Consider the following 15828-nt stretch of genomic DNA (forward strand, 5'->3'; position numbering starts at 1 on the left):
CCGGCCTGGGATTTACAGACAGAGTGGAAAGTGGCCCTATACCCCTTGTGTTTTCTCTCCAGACATATGAGACAAGTTCACCAAGACACAAGAAAGAAACATGGTAAGGGCCCCGTTGGCATTGCAGTGTGGGTTCTGCCTGAAGAGGCTGAGGGTACTGAAACAATTGAGACTTTTGACTTGGGCAGGACATCTGCTCGTGAAACTTCTGGGCAAAGTGAAGCTTAGGAAACTGGTAAGAGGTTAAATAAGTGGGAATAAATCAAAAAGCGGGACATACAGACCAAAGGACACTTCACTGCCTTCCTGCCAGTTGTGAGCTACAGCCCGTGAGACTGGCCTTGTTACAGATAGGATCATTTCTCACCGGAAAGTTCCCTGGCCTTGTTGAGCTTGGCCTCGGGTACTCAACATTCTCAGGCTTGGCATGGTTTTCTCCAGTAATATTTTCTCTTTCTGAAAAAAAAAAAAAAAAGCAATACAGTAAAAAAAAAAAAAAAAAAAGTGTGTGGGGGGGGGGACTATGTAGTGAGAATGCCAAAAAACGTCTGAGAATATGAATCACCAGAGAGAGAATTCCTGAATTTATTTTTCCTAACATTATTCTTATTAAGGAGAAAGAGATTTCCTTTTTGAGCCCCTGTATCTGTGATTCCTTAAAAACACTTTATTATGAAATTCTTACTTGGGTTTCATTTTTTAATGTGTAGACATTTTGAATACCTGTTTCTGTCTCTGTGTGTTCTTTTCTCTCATGTGGCTGGGAGAAGAATTTCAATAGGCCCAGCCGACGGAGATAGTAACAGCAACAAGCTATGCCCTTATACATTTTGGAGGCTGAGGTGTGAGGACCGCAGATCGTAAATACGATGCAGAAATTGGCCCATGTGTCCTATCTTGCAGCTTATGCAGTTGTAGCGACACATCTACCGAGGGCCCTGCTTTCCTGCCTCCACGAGGTGACTAAGAAGGAAAGAACAGAGAGCATCTGTAACATGCTCTATACATCTCCAGAGAGGGTAGTGCTGGCCTCAAGCATCCCAAAGGCCCACTAAGGAAACGTGGTCAAATCTCCCACTCAGTGTTACAGGAAACAGACCTAGAAAAGGGAGATGGGTGTAAGTTTGCCAAGAAAGTAAATCATGCACATGAGATGTCAGGATCACTTAATGCACAGCAGATTTTCAGACCATTTCATCCACAGAATAAAATACACGGACTAACAATAGTATAGGAAAATGTTATATGTTTCAGTGGAAAACTATGCACGCCCTTCTACAGACTAATCTTTCATGTTATGAGATTCTAGCTCTGTGCATTGTATTTGAATTATTTCGTAAAGCTTTGTAAGCTGTAGGTAACGGATAGATGTATAATTTTTATCCTGTCTGGTAGTGATTTAACTGACCAGCCCACCATCACCCCAACTGTCCTTAAAACTGGACAGAACAGTTTCGTCTCCATTTGCAATTCATCTCAACATTCCTTTACTTGTATCAATCCGTGTTTTGGTTTTTCCTTTGAAACAGTTGTTACAGGTTGAATAATGTCCCCCCCTTCAAAAAAATGTTAAAGTCCTCACCCCCAGGATGTGTGAATGTGACCTTATTTGAAAATAAGGTCTTTACAGGGCACCTGGGTAGCTCAATCATATAAGTGTCTGACTCTTGATCTCAGCTCAGGTCTTGATCTCAAGGTCATGAGTTCAAGTCCTGCATTGGGTGTAAAGCCTACTGAAAAACAAAAAGAAAGAAAGAAAATAGGGTCTTTGCAAATGACTGAGTTAAGATGAGGTTATTAAAGTGGGCCTTAAACCAATATAACCGCGTCCCCTTATAAAAAGGGGAAATTTGGACAAAGACACAGACAGGCACATAAAATGGATGCCATATGAAAATAAGGGCAGATATGGGGATAACGCAACTCCCAAACTGGGGAAAAAGCACACCTTTTTTTGTTTTTGTTTTGTTTTGTTTTAGTCTACATGTGATGCGTGGAACAATGGCAGCCATCTTGTGTTCATGAGAGCAGCTATTGTGACTAAAGACAAAATTTGCCACTCCAAACATGGAAGAGTAGAAAGAAGGTCAATTCCTGGGTTCTTGATAATATCCAAGGTAACCTACCCAGAGTCACACATAAGACAAAATCTGTACCAATTCAAACTCTAGACCTACTTTCTCTCCCATACCACTTACCTCCTCTGTGTTTATTAGTCAGTAAATGAAGGTTAATTTCTCCTACTTCTTACTGATGTTTGTTTTTATCCTTTAAAACGTCTTAGCTATAGAGCCTAGTGGTTAAGAGCAAACTTTGGTGTCAGGTGGACCTGGGTTTAAATTCTGCCTCTGTGTGGCCTCAAGCAAGTCATTTAACCCCTTTATGTCTCAGTTTCCTGGAATACAGAATGGGGATAGATAGCAATTACTATGTTATATGGTTGTGATAGGACTAAGTGAAACTACACATTTAAAGTACTTATCACAGGTCCTGGCACATTATATTTGCACAGAAAAAATTGATGGTGTTTATGATTATTACTATTATTGCGCCATGCATTATTACCCTACCTCTTCAATAGGCAGCCAGCATTTTCAATGTGAGGAAAGCACCTTGCTCCCCATACACAGAGTGGTTTCATCAATTGACTTCACATTCATTAGAGCCTCCCCTCTGCATGCTACAACTGGGAGCTCCTTCTTCTTCCTGCCCAGAGAGCCACCATCAAATGAGCCCAGCTCCCTGGGAGCATCTGTCATTCCTTGGTGGAGCCCAGCCTGGGTTTGTATAGACTCACATTACCCCCACACCCCACACCCCAGGGCCCTGACAGCTTTGATGCTCATGTGGCTGCCTGGCAGGAACAGAAAGATAAAACCCTACTTGTTTCCTCTCTCCACAATAAGACCTTTGGCAATTTAGAGGGACACAGATATAAAAGACTTGACTTTTTTTTTCTTTCTTTTCATTTTCCCCCCCAAAACAAATGGTGGTTTGTCCTTACCAGCAGCTCCTTCAGAGCCACACCAGCATCAAAGAGCATGAAATCAGCAGAAAGCCAAGGCAGGGTAGTTCTACCCTACCCGCTAGGGAATTTGCTTGCTTACAGGACAAACAAAAAGGGAGGGGAAAGGGGAGCTTTGCGCAAAGAGCATCTCACTGGGGTGACCTAAGCTCACAGCCCCCACCCCATTTCCAAAAGCTTGTTTTTTTAACATTTACTCTATGCCACTTGAAGCTTGGCACACAGACCAGACAAGGACAATGAGGTACACAGAGAAAGGAAAGCTCAACTTGTCTCATGGATAAATCTTGAGTTGACTTGACATCTCATACTCCAGAGGGCTTACTGTGCCAACAATGGGTAGGCCTCTGTGCGTGGAGCATTCAGTTGGAACTGGCAAGTCTTGTGTCAAGCTCTGCTCTAAGTCCACATGACCATGTACAAATGGAGGAGGAATGAGAACAGTCTCCAGGGCCTATTGTTTCTGGAGTATGTCCTATGTGTTGGGTCTGTACCAAGTACCTAATATGTAGCAACCATGGGGTAGGTAGGACTACTTTCCTCACTTATAGATGTGGACACCGAAGTGCAGAGAGATCAAGTCAGTTGTCCAAGGTCACATCCTAAGAGGCAGAGGCAGGACTTAAACTCAGATCAGCACCGAAGTATGTGTTCTTATCCAGATGTTGTAAAGCTGCTTTCCACAGGGATTGTGAGCAGACTGATAAATGCCAAGCAATATTCAGTTTTAGGGCATCTGTTATCTATTGAATTGTGCCTCCAAAAAATGTTATGTTAAAGTCCTAACTCCTAGTACCTGGAAAGTACTATTTGTAAATAGGGTTTTTCAGATGTAAGCAAGTGAAAATGAGGGCATACTGGATTAGGGGTAGGCCCTAATCCAGTGGCTGGAGTCCTTGTAAGGAAGGGACATTTGGATGCAGATACTCATACAGGGAAGAGGCCATGTGAAGATGGAGGCAGAAATTTAAGAGATGCTACCACAAACCCAGGAACTTCAAGGATTGCTGGAAACCACCAGAAGCAAGGAAGGACCCTCCCCTAGAGCCTCTGAGAGAATGTGGTCTGGCCAACATCTTGATTTTGGACATCTGGTCCCCAGATCTGTGAGAATAAATCTCTGCTGTTTGAAGCCACTAGGTCTGGGACACTTTGCGAAGGCAGCCTTAGGAAATGAATATAGCATCAGTCTTTGTGAGTTTACAGAGAAACAGGGGGAGGGCGACAGGAATTGTGGGGAGGGGAGAAAAAGGCAAGACAACTTTCAGACAAATTATATAAAGACTATATCTGGCATAGTGGCCTGGGGAACAGGGTGAGGATGCCAGCCACAAAAGGGAGACAGACAGGAGTGGGTGATGAAGGTAGGGAAATGAGGGGTTTAACGGAAGTGAAGGGGTGAAAAGGGGACAGAGAACCATAGCAAATTTGATGGGTCAGCTCCTTGAAAGGGAGAAGGGTCTGGCGTTCTGGCATTCCCTGCCAGTAAGGGAAAGGATTGAGAAAGAACAGAATGCTGCCACACTGTCTGCCCCGTGACAATGACCTTGCCCCACGCCACTGCCCCAGCCTTCTCACACCTCAGTAGGGCTCTTACGTCAGACTCCTCTTCAGTTACTGCACTCAGGGAACATGTAGTTAGCACTCACTAAGTGACTGGCGCTGAAGAGGGTGTGGGCATGAAGACCAGAGAGCAGCACAAAGGAACAAGAAACTAGGAGCCGCATGATTTCTTCAACCTGTATTGCTCTTTGCCCCACTGTCAGCCTAGAAAGAATATACTTAGAACTCCAGCCCATCCCAACTTGGATGGGGGCATTAGCCCACCTCACTGGGCCCAAAACAACTTCCACACCCTTACAGTATAATGTTTAGACATTATACTGTATTTCTTTCTTTGTGTGTGTGTGTGTGTGTGTGTGTGTGTGTGTGTGTACACACACAGAAATATAGATAGATAGGGAGATAGATATAGACACATAGATATCTACCTATAGGTATAAATATAAATAAAGATAGTGTAGAGATAGATAGATAGATAGATAGATAGATAGATACAATGGCTGCTCCATTAGAATGTGAACTTCTGGAAGGCAATGCCCTATTCAACTCTATCGAGTCAGTGCACAACAGTTGGTCAGTAAATATTTGATCAATGAATGTCCAAGGTATTCTAGAACTCAAACAACAAAAAGTCTTAAGTAATAGGAAAACAAGCAAAGGACATAAACACACGATTTACAAAATAAAAGAAATACAAGTGGTTCTCAGGCACATGAAAAGATGCTTAAGTACAGTCATAATAAGAGGCATGCAAGTTAAAGCTATACTGAAGAAACATATTTCACCTCTTAGACAACAGTGTGACAAGATACTGGGTGGGACGTTGTGGGGACACAAGCAGGCTCATACCTGCTCAGAGAAATGACATAACCCATAAGAAGGTCCTTAGGCAATATCTACCCTCTGTCTAGCAAGCGTACTTCCAGTGGGTTCCTGTGGGATATCTCTCAGATAGACCTGCAAACACAAAGCTGGAGTACAGACAAGCATTTTTGTACCAGCAAGAGATCTGAAGTAATTCAAGGGCCCTTCTCTAGAGAATTGGAAAAATAAACTGTGGTGCTTGAATAAGAATGAGAAAAATAGAAAGAATATTTGTATTTGCCTAATTTGCATTAAGAAACACTGGCTGGAGAAACTAATGCCTGTGGCTACCTAAGTGGGAACAGGAGGCAAGGTCAATAGCTGGAGAGAGAGCAAGATTTTGCAAGCCATGGCTTTCACATCATGCTGATTCTTGAATTAGGCAAATGGATTAGATGATCAAAAAATAATAATAAATTAAATTTAAAGAGAGTATATGATATTAATAAATAACATGTAATAGAATATAACATGTAATATGTGGAAGGCAGAGTTAGGAAGTTTCATGGCAGTGCAGGAAATTTCATGGCAGTACAGGAAGGCTCATGGAAAACAAAAATGATTCAAAATTCAGAATAGATTAAAATTTCAAAATAGCGTAAAATTTACCTATTACCAACTTCCTGGAAGACTAAAGAGGAGATCTATTTTCCGTAGGAACCAAAAACTGGGGTAAATAATACCAGTCAAAAACTCTTAAGCTACCTGAAGGAAAAGTCCACTGGTCACTGTGGGGAATTTCATATGCTCAGGACACAAGCTGCCTAACCACTCAATTCTCTCATTTTCCCTCTGACAATCTCATTGGAATTCCATTTATTTCCTAATTTCAGCCTCTCTCCCAAACCCAATATCCTCACATGTCTTGAACTTTTCTAGACTTTTCCATATCATCCATCAAAACCTTCTAAGATCTCTATCTCGATATACATTTCACATTTTATTTAAAATCCAGATTGACTATCATAAGGATGTAATGCTCTGCCCAACCTAGGATACTATTACTCATTAAACCCCATAACAATCTCACAAGATAAAGACCATCATAATCCATTTTACTAGCATTTTACAGATGAGAAAAGGGAGCCTAGACAGGTGGGGTGCTTTGTCCAAGGTTATCTGGTATGGAAAGGTGGGGCCAGAATAGAAACCCTAGTAGTCTGACTTCAGAGCCTACTCACCACTACTGCATCCCTAGATGCTCCCACAATAATTTGTGACCTATAGACCTTTTCTTCTGCTTCATATCCATCCATCCATGCATTCACTTGTCCCTCAGACATCCATGGCCACTTATAGTGTACAAGGTACTATGCTAGGCTAAGGGGACACAGAGATTCCAGAGATGGTGGTCCTTGACTTTGAGAAGTTTATGGTCCAGAGAGAACACACACAGGTAAAACCACAACTCCATATACAGGAGGTTCTACAATGTGAGCCTAGGAGAGGCCCCCACTCCCCACCCCGAATCCACTTCTATACCTCTTTTGTTTTACCTCCCCTGCTCAGGAAGTCTTTGTTTAGGGCCCTGTAACTATCACAACTGGAAAATCAAATCCATCAGGATTCTTCCAGGTAAACTAAAGGGGTCCAAACAGACTTACATGCTAACAACTATAAGATTTGGTCTTGGGGTCTGCTTTCCTGTAGCCTACAGTTTTATGGATGTCATTTCATGTTGGAACAAGAACAAGAGAATTGTGTGTTGTTGCTTCTAGCCACAAGAATCAGATTGAAAACAAAAGAGAAAGAAGATTTAATCTGATAATATTTCTCACAGTGTAATTCAGAGGACTGAGAAGCAAAGAAGAGCCCAGAAGTCTTACCTGTTGCCTTTAAATGTCTTACTCCTTATCAGAGTCCAAAGGACTCGTGATCCTAAAATCATCATGCTAAGTTGAGAAAGGATAGCCTACTTACTAAACTTGCAGTCTTCCCTGTGGTCTGCTCAGGCTCCACAGGGCAAGAGTGACTGCTCAAGTTCCATCCCCCAAACAAAACACCAAAACTAGTCACACAGACCTGGGTTCAAAGCCAGACTCTGCCACTTACCAAGAAATCATCAGCATCAACTTCCTCATCTGGAGAATGGGATTAATAGTGAACATTTGGTAAGATAATACATACAAAGGCTCTAGCCTTAGGCATGACACAAATTCAAAGCCTTCTTGGGACAGTCTCTTAACCAGAGTCACTGCCAACTTCCACATGCAAACCTCTCGAGGTCAGGTAGTGAGCATTAGCCCTGGCCCCCTCTGCCCAAGGGACCTGTACTTATTTTGGCAGCCATAGCTTGGCCTCTAGAGCTGCAGAGACAAGGAGAACAGGTTCTAGGGCCTAAGAAGACAAGGGCTCGAAAGAGACAGGGACTATCCAAGCTTACAGTCACACAGGCTAGGGTTGGGGTTACATTCTAGACTGGGGATGCAGAGAGAGTACAGAAAAACCTGGGTAAAGGGAAGTGGTGCAGGTTGGAGGCTGCCTAGTGTCCTGAGACTAAGCTAGTCCATAGTTCAACAACAGCAAAGCAGTAGCATTGAAAACATTGCTTTGGAAAGAAATCACTATTTCTCAAAAAGTCTGAGGGGAAAAAAAGTCTGAATTTTATTGAACTGACCTACACTTTTGTATGGCTTGATATCATTCTCAGTTTTAAACAGTTAGAGGCAGAGTGAGGGTAGGGAATAGAAGATAGGCACCAGGGGCGCTTGGGTGGCTCAGTCAGTTAAGTGTCTGACTTCGGCTCAGATCATGATCTCACAGTTCATGAGTTTGAGCCCCACATCAGGCTCTTACTCTCAGTGCAGAATCTGCTTCGTATCCTTTGTCTCCCTCTCTTTCTGGCTCTCTCTCTCTCTCTCTCAAAAATAAAATAAACGTTAAAAAAAAAAAAAAGAAGAAGATAGGCACCATATTCTTTCCCATGCTATTCTGACCTGGCCCATTAAATACCAAAAAGGCTTCATCTTATGTCTGTATTTTAAGGGTCAGTAACCCAAATACCTATAGAGGTCAAGCAGATCAGAGATATGAGTACCTGTACCACGTAAGGAAACTGGAACACAAATGCCCTAATCAACTATTGCCAGAGAGAAGCAGAGTCAGTGTTACTAGATTGATTTTTTAAAAATAGAGAGAGATTTATTTTAAGGATTGGCTCATAATTATGGTGGCTGGCAGTCCAAAATCTATAGGGAAGGCCAAAAATTCAGGTAATAGTTGATGTTCCCATCTTGAGTCTGAATTCAGCAGGGCAGGAATTACCTGTTGACAATTATGATGTGAACACACTGCTAATGTTGCTCAATCACGTATAGACATATACAATAATGACAGGAGATTTCCTTTTCCTGCAGGTGGGACTGGATTTACCTTCCTCCTCTATGTTTTCATTATTGCTCATTCATGAGGTCATATAAGTAAGTATTTATGTCTTCCTTCACTAATAGACTAGGATATTTTTCAAAGTGTAGCTCACATATCAAAGACATCAAAATATTCTGGAGTTCCTGTTAAGTACATTCCTGACATGCCTCATCCACTAATTCAGGAAATCTATGCTAAATTTTAACAAGCACTCTTGGGGTGCCTGGTGGGGTTCAGTTGGTTAAGCATCTGACTCTTGATTTCGACTCAGGTCATGATCTCATGGTGGTGAGATCCGGCCCCACATCAGGCTCTGCCCTGGACGTGAAGCCTGCATAAGATTCCCTCTCTCCCTCTTCCTCTGCCTCTCCCCAGCTTGCACGTGCGCTCTCTCTCAAAAACAAAAGAAAAAAAAAAGCATTTTTTTTTCTTGTGTATGCTAACATTTAAAACCCACTGGACAGAACTGTTTTCTCATTTTGTCCTTCAGTGACCAACAAAGTCCCTAACACCTAGTGGGAGCTTAACAAATGTTGTTGAACAAATTAATAAGTAGTGTCACTGGTTTGTCCCTAGGTTCTCTTGTGATGTGTGTAAAAATCATAATGCTAAACTTGTAATCTTGATCTCTTTGTTTTAGGTGATGACCAACTCTTGTATAACCCATCTATGTATGTGTCCGTTAACCCCACTAGACAGGAAAATTTCTTTGCATTTTTGCCATTCTTGTATTCACAGAGCCTAGCCCAGTTACTGGAATAAGTTAGGTGCTCAGTAAATATTTTTTGAATGAATAGATCGATGGATGAAAGGACAGATAAATAACCTACCTTAACTTACACCACCCACTGTCTTACTAGGTTGTGAAAATGTTTTACTTGCTGGTCCCTGAGTTTCTCATCCTATCTTTCAGTAATTCATAATTGCAGCAGGTTTTAAGAATGCACCTATAACTTTCACTTGCCATAGATTAAAGCATAGTTAAGAGTCTATCACATGTAATTTCTGTAACATTAACTGTATCTCTTTTATCGCTTTCAGAAAAAATATGTATCATGATACCCATAATTCAGAGGTATGCTATTTTGGAGATGACCTTGAATCCTCTTCAAAATATAAACAAAACTATTCATAAGCTTGATTGCCTAAACTATTACTATTACTGCTTTTTAACACATTTATCATGATATTTCAAAACCAATCCAGACCCAATACAGTGTCAAGACATTCAGGTTAAGTATAACTGCTATAAAGCATTTGATCTAAATTCCTGTATCTAGAATGACTAAAATTAGAAAGACTGACAATAACAAGTGTGGAGGAAGATGTGGAGCAACCTCAAGTCTCATAAGTTGCTGGTGGGAAACTGGTATTTACCCAAGAGAAATGAAAATAACAAAACAACTTGTACCAGAATGTTTATAGCAGATCTACTCTTAATAGACCTAAACTGGAAGTGACAGACCCAAATGTCCATCAGCAAGAGAAAGGAAAAAGTATAATATCTTCACACAATGGGATAATACTTAGCAACACAAAAGAACAAACTGATAAACTGTCCAACAACATGGACACATCTCAAAGTCATGATCTTAAATGAAACAAGAGTATATTCTATAGAATGTTTGGGGTGCCTGGTGGGGTTCAGTTGGTTAAGCATCTGACTCTTGTAGTGACAGAAATCAGAAGCATGATTACCTCTGCAAAGAGCAGGTATTGACTGGAAAGGGACAGAAAGAAACTTTCCAGGTGAGAAAAATGTCCTAGATCTTGATTTGGCAATGGTTACATTTGTCAAAACCCACCAAATTATTTATTTAAGATCTGTACATTTTTCTGTATGTAAAATGTATGTCATTTGAAAAATTTACACTTCTACATTGGCCAGAAATACCAAAGCATAATTGATCTTTTACATATCACGGATTCATTGTTGGGGACATTTTTTAGAAATATAAGACTTTAAACAGTCTATGATTCCAGGAGAGGTGTTACCCTCATCTTAACATAACACCGTGTTTCATTCTACAAAGGTATTACAGGACAATCAAACACCATTCCAATATATAATTTATATGAGTGCCTGGCACCATTGTGGCTTTTTATATTCATTAGTTGGTTTAAATCTCACTTTTTAAAAATGTGCAATGTGAATATTTAACAGATGAGAATCAAGGTCCAGATAGGTCAAGTTTCTTGCCCAAGTTCACACAGCTAATGAGTGATGTCACCAGGACTCAACCCAGATCCTAGGCCCACACTCTTTCCTCTCCAGTAAACAGCATACACACACACACACACACACACACACACACACACACACACACACACACACACACACATCTATGAATCACAATTCATAGATCATAGATCTTTCCATTCTTTTATCATGAATCTGTGATAACAGTTCTTCCGGTGAAATTTTAAAATAAATAAGTGAAGCCTTTATAAAGCACTCTAGAGCCCATGGATGGAAAATTTTAAATCATTGCCTGATTCGTCCCGCCTGGCTCTCATTCTCAAATCTGTGTTTGCTTTGGAATCTAGGGACTGGAATAATCTACTGAGACTAAATGAAAGAAGCCACAGAGCATTTGTTGGCCAAAGGGCAAAGGGGGTGTTTCCTTCACTTTGTTTAAGTGTTAAAACAAAATTGTCCATTATTCTACACACTGAATTATTGTTAGCATCTTTAGAAGGGAAGCAGACACATTGATTGCATTTCAAATAAAAAATTGAAAGCAATTAGCAGAGGGAAGAGAGAAATGAGCTCTACTGTCTACAACCACTGTCTGCTCTTTCAAGCCATGGTCTTTAGGATATGACTTTTTTATTGAATTTTTCACTCTCATTAGTGGTTTTTAACAGTGGATTTCTAAATACCCAAGTCTAAACCAAAGCCAACATTATTTAATTCTGAACTGTTAGAAACCTCTAAGAACCCATTCAAAATGCCAGAAAAAGCTCACATAACCCTCATGTATATAGTGAGATTAATATCCCACAGAAATACCTCATTAAACTAATGTCAAAGTAATTCACTTAAAACTTTTCCTGGCAAAACCTAAAACTTCTATGACAGAGAATAATACTGCAGAGATACCAAGACTAAAACAAGCTGAAGAGCTTCGAATCAGATGACCAACTGATTAACTGATGAAGAAAAAAGGAAATATTATCACTGTTGGAAAAGCAGGTTTTTAGTCCAATATACTTCCAATGATACTGAAAACCATTTTGTATCATTCATAGGAAGCCTTCACATATTCGGTCAACAAAATTGGAAACTGGTTTCCAACCTGGTTTTAAATCCTAATCCTATTTTCCATGAAAAATAGTTTGTACTTTAAAGAGCTCAGGATGATAATTCCTTTGGAAAAGATTTAATTCTGTGGCTGGCTTGTTATTGTAGATACAAACATCTTAGCTGTCAGCTACAAGCTGAAAAAATCTTATTTCTCTCTGGCTTATGGAGCAAGGAAACAATAACAAAAGCATCTCCCCTGATCTTAAAACCTTCTGACTTCCAACTAGAATATGATACCTAGCACTGTAAATAGTCTTATAAATCTTGCCTTTCCTAACAGACTTAACCTTTCCATTTTCTTAGATATTAGCAATAAAAGTACCACGTGTAAATCTTCTTAAGATTTGGGCAAGACTGGGGTACCTGGGTGGCTCAGTCAGTTGAGCATCCAACTCTTGATCTCAACTCAGGTCTTGATCTCAGGGTTGTGAGTTTGAGTCCCATGTTGGGCTCTGCAATGAGCGTGATGCTTAAAAAAAAAAAAAAAATTGGGGCAAGTTTGTCACAAGATTCAAAATACTCAGTCCCTATGGACAGTTGGCTTTTCATATGGTTAAAGGTAGTGAAACAATTTTGGGAGTGCACAGGGAATAAAGAGGAAAGAGTCAAAATAATAGGGGAAAGACAGAATCAAAAAAATATGTTAGGTTTTAAAATATGTGATTTTTGTTATGCAGACAGTTTCAAATGGAGTAATTCAAGCTGAAGTGTTTTTTGACTTTGGTTTTCCTTAGGGAAACACGCACAGCAGCAAAGAATAATGGAAAAGGCTGGCGTGGACTCTGATACAGAAGGTTTCAATCCCAGTTCCATTTTTCCTAGCCCAGAAACTTGGGCAATAAAAATAAATTGATAATAATAACGGCTAACAGTTATTGAACCTTAAAGTGAGCCAGACACTGGTCAAAGTTTTATGTGTATTAGCTCATTTAATTCTATGAGATAGTAAAGTGTTTAAAACTCTCCCATTTACTAGCTACATAATCCTGGACAAATTCCTCTTCTGCAGAATCATCACGCAGTCTCATCTATCTCCTAGACTGCTTATGAGAATTAATGAGCTAATACTAAAGTTAAGCACATAAAACAGTGTTTGTTTGACACAAGGCAGACACTCAACCAACGTTTGCTATTGTTACTCCCATTTTACATCTAGGAAACTGAGACAAAGAAAGTCTATTTGCTAAAGAAATGGTAATTAACATCTAACTAATGAACCTATAATATTTGGCCTTTGTAAATATTCATACATGGTAGCTATTTTTCATCCTATAATAAACAGAGATCACTGTGAAAACAACTCTCTGTTATTCAAAATGGTGCTTTGCCTAAACTGAACACAAAGAGTTCCAAGTGTAGATTTCTAATACAAAATGTTTAACTAGCTGTCAATTATTATTTGACCTTCCTCTTACATTACTGATTATATCCAAAGCACATCAATAAATTACGCAGATTGAATGGAGACCTACATTCTGCAATAACTATTATACTAAGGCACCTTTCCAATAAGAATCAATGTACTGATCTGTAAAATGGGCAACCCAAACTGACACCCCCCCCCCCCAACAGCAGGGCACTTTCAGGGTGAATTCTCCAGTCTCCAGGTCCTGGTCTACTGGCTAGGCAGCCTCAGGAGCTTGCCGCTGAGAAGAACACAGCCATCTCTTTTGGACAAATTCCCCCTAACCAAGCTCATCACCAAAACCCATGTACAAAACCAGAATGCCAAATGATTAATTACAAGGACATATAACACATCAAACAGATCTGAGACTAGATTAGTTGATGGCCGTATTCACTGCCTGTGAACCAATCTGCATGGGAAACTGGATTATAATTAGAAGGCTACTTGGTGAATGTAGAACCAGTAAGAAGGTACATCGAGTCATCTCCAGGGTAATCAGAACTGAAGAGTTCATACTGGGGCTTGATAGGTCCAATCCTTGGCTCTGCAGATAACCCCTCACAGACAATTTAATTTAGTTTATCTTCGAATCTCTGAGGCTATTAATCCCCTCAGAACTCATTCTTTCTTCATCTCTGAGAATAACTTCAAGCTTGTTGCAGTCAAGGCCATGGAGCCTGGAAACTATTCCATCCTTTCAGGTAATCCACCTCTATAATCGGACTCCTTTTACACTTGTTTCACAATTTACCTTTCTTAGAAGACAATCTCGTTTCCAAAGCTCAAAGCACAACGGTAGGTACATCTCCATTTCTCCCAAATACCAATAGTAAGATAATTACCTGATCTAGCACAAAATAAATCCTTCCCAAATGTAACGACTTTCTTAATGCCTCCTTTCCAGAGGTCAGCAACAGTTTACCCCGCTGTGGCAGGTACAAGTGTTCATGGAGGATACTGGCAGATCTAAGGGTCAGTTCTTTCATTCACTCCTTTAACTTCTATTTACTTGGTGTCTGTTATGTGCCAAGCACTGAGCAGTACAGTGAGTCAGCAGGAGACCCTGACTGCCCAGATCTCTGAGCACTGTGAAACAGATACTAATCATTTGCTGCAATGCCACCAGAGAAGGGAAAACTACAAACTGAGAAAGTATCCTGGAGGGAGAAAAGAATTACAATTCTTTGAGAAAACTAATGAGTTGACCCAACCAGAAGGGTTAAAAAGCTTTCCCTGAAGAAACAAGATTTGAGTGGAAGTTGAAAGAAGAGTAGTAGGCACTGATGGGGGGGATCAGAGAGCTGCCAGGAGGGGTTGAAGAAAGAAAAACAATTTCAGATGAAGGAAACTGCACTGCAGAAGCCTTGAGGCTTTTGTGAGCAGCAAGCAGCTTGGGCGAAAGAGGAATCTAAAGAAGGTCAAAGGTACCCAGAGGGCAATGAGCCATTGGGCAAAGCAGTCACAAGAACAGTGGGGCAGGTAAGAAGGGGCTGGGCCATGCAGGACCTTGCCAGCCAAAATACAGATTTTGATCTTTATCCTGGGTTGAAGAATTTTAGAGGCAGTTGATGATTCTTGATCAGATTTGCCTCTCAAAAGATCACTCTCCTACAGAGTGGAGAATCAGTTGAAGACGCTATGGAGGAGGCTGGGGCATCAGCTGAAGAGGCAATCACAGTAGTCCAGGCAAGAGATGCTGGTTCCTTAGTGATTAGCACAGATGAAGAGAAACAGACAGGACTGAGATACTGCAAAAGTAAATGTCCATTAACAGGCAAGGGGTAAGAAAAAACTCATTCCATTCTGTGGACAGACTACTCAGCAATGAAAAGGAACAGACCATTCAGAGGACAGAAATTCAGAGGTTCAGCAAAAGGGAACTGACCAGAAATGCACACAAGGGAACTTCTAGAGATGAAATCTAAATTGTGTTGGTAATTACACAAGCATACAAATTGGTCAAAATTCATCAAAATAGGTGTTTTAATGGCTAAATTTTATTGTATGTAAAGTATATCTCAAAAAGGTTAATTTTTTTAGAAATCAGTACATCTTAATTATTAATAACATAGATTTTGGAATCGTACATACATGAATTTAAATCCTAGCTCTACCACTGGTAACTGTGTCACTCTAGAAAAGTCAATAAAATGAGGAGAGAGGATGGCTGTTTTAAGGATCAAATCACCCAGTTTAGCACACTGCCAAATACAAAGGCAGGAGGGTCTACCATTCAAGTTTCATTGACTCAGTAACAGGAGTAGGTAAAGCAATGAACATTATTTGAATGTGTAG

At 40.4% G+C, this 15828-nt stretch overlaps 1 long non-coding RNA gene across 3 annotated transcripts in view; it reads right to left on the reverse strand.

Annotated features, from left to right (window-relative positions):
• LOC122224916 overlaps positions 1-15828 on the reverse strand; it is a 114627-nt gene that overhangs the window by 9979 nt on the left and 88820 nt on the right. For all 3 annotated transcript variants that reach the window (XR_006205014.1, XR_006205013.1, XR_006205015.1), the window contains exon 5: positions 368-456. This is a non-coding gene — a long non-coding RNA (uncharacterized LOC122224916). The remainder of the gene's footprint in view (positions 1-367; positions 457-15828) is intronic.

The sequence above is a fragment of the Panthera leo genome, chromosome B4, assembly GCF_018350215.1.
Source record: "Panthera leo isolate Ple1 chromosome B4, P.leo_Ple1_pat1.1, whole genome shotgun sequence".
In the NCBI taxonomy this organism is placed as follows: domain Eukaryota; kingdom Metazoa; phylum Chordata; class Mammalia; order Carnivora; family Felidae; genus Panthera; species Panthera leo.